This window comes from Limulus polyphemus, unplaced genomic scaffold (genome assembly GCF_000517525.1).
Source record: "Limulus polyphemus unplaced genomic scaffold, Limulus_polyphemus-2.1.2 Scaffold1249, whole genome shotgun sequence".
In the NCBI taxonomy this organism is placed as follows: Eukaryota; Metazoa; Arthropoda; class Merostomata; order Xiphosura; family Limulidae; genus Limulus; species Limulus polyphemus.
The window spans coordinates 128,777-130,880 of record NW_013666859.1 but is presented as its reverse complement, the minus strand read 5'-3'; positions in this window follow the sequence as shown (position 1 = coordinate 130,880).

Genomic DNA, 2,104 nt, shown 5'->3' with positions numbered 1-2,104 from the left:
ATGAACAAACTTTCAAAAATTCATGCCATTTGATATTTCTGATTATACAATAAGTTTGTGGCGTTGTGTGTGTGACATAACTTCTTTCCACACTACTTATTCCTCTCAATTATCTTTAGAATTCAGCATCATATCTTCTATACTTACTAATTTAGATATTAAATTGCGTTTTTCGTGTTACTCAGTTTTATCAGTGTTATCTGGAATCCAGCATCTTATATCAGTGAGTTTAAGAAAGGTATAATTATTACTGATTCAAGGATTGTGAAAAAAAAAATGCTTTCACTCAACATCAACTTTCACATTCAATTACTGTAGTATGTTGTCATGTTTTCGTTTTTTATTTTTAGGGTGAAAAATTAAATAATGTTTGTAACTTAAAAAAAAAGTTCACTTTAAATGGTACGGAGTTTCTATCTAACACTTTAAAAGTATCTTCAGTAATTTTTTATCCACTTAGATGTTTCTTTAAGTGTGTGTGACGAAACATCCTAAGAAGATGGGCAATCGGTTGAGGGATAAACTCCAGTAGAATGGGTTGTTAGAATGGGTTTCATTGTTTCTCTTTAAAAACATTTTAATGTAATTGTATGACAAAATAATAAATATGTGAAATTCATTTCTTATTAATATAAACGCTATAAATATTATTGTAAATCAATTATAGTCAAGAAGAGGCCTCGAACCTCCACTCCTTTTAGCCAAATTTCAAAGTCACCACATCGTATGCAGGTTAGCTTATTGTGCCTTTATATATTCCATACATAATGGGGTTCCCAAACAGGAGGTTAGGTACTGTTGATATAGTTTCAAGAGGGCCGCTGCACATACACAATATTCTCTCCCAAGTGACCCTGACCCCTGACCTTGACCTGTAGAAAGTGTCTGACTAATAATATGTATCATTATAACAGCAAAAGATGTGATTGTAAGGAAAATAAAGTATGCAACATTAAACTAGATGAAAGTAAGTTGTTCAATTTCTGTAGATTTATTGGGTGGTGGTTCTCAGAGGGGATCTTGAACCATGAAAGACTTGAAAAACGCATTGTTTTCATTTGATTTGCTGATAGGTGTATGATAATAAATACGAAAGTCCTTTGCTATATGTCCCCCGATGGGACAGCGGTAAATCTACGGACTTACAACCCTAAAATCTGAGGTTCGATTCCCTGCGATGGACCCAGCAGATGATCCAATGTGGCTTCGCTCTAAAACAAACCTCTACTATATTTATAAACGTATATTTTTCTTCACACCTGATCACGTAAACAGAGACGTTGGACAAAGATGTAGTAATCTTCAGTCTGTGGATTAGAAAAAAAATTAAAATAAGCATGTAGTGATGTTGACTGTGCTACATCTACTTTTGCATTCAGTTACTCTAGTACTTTTTTTCTTTTTTTTTTCGTTTTGGAAGAACAGGTTGACGTGTAACAAGGTCGTGGTTTGGAATGCGCCTATGGCAGTGTATAAACAGAGATGTGCTTCGAGATAATGCTCGACATATACATATAATGTTAGTGAGTGATGTTTCATAATCAGACACTCACCAGATGATAGGCCTACCAAAGTTCAGAATTGTATGGAATCACGTAGTTTTTCAATATCCGGCTATAGGCTTAGAATACTGTCATACCCAAAGAATACAGTTCTTTAAAACATCTGGACTGAATACAGAAAAGTAATATTTTGCTTTTGATCGTACGATATTGCGTATTACGTATGTAAGTATGCGTATATGTCCATATCAAACCCATTAGAAACAATGAAAGGAGAAATTTAATAAACAGTGCTTCGGACTGGTGGTGCTATCTATCGGAAAGGCTCTCAAGCTAAAGTTTTACTGGCGAAATTTGTTATGCGAATATGTAAAAAGTAAATATTTGAATGATGTTTTCTTTCACTTTCTGCTCAATCTGCAGACATGCTACTCGAGCTGCCTAAATGTGGAAACCAAGGTTAAACCAATTCAAAATTAGGTCAAAAACAAAACAGAGAAATACATTCACTATACCTCTTTTTTTGAAAATATATCTAGGGATGTTTCTCAGAGGTTGCCCCCCCCCCCAGTGACACAGCGGTATGTCTGCGGACTTACAAC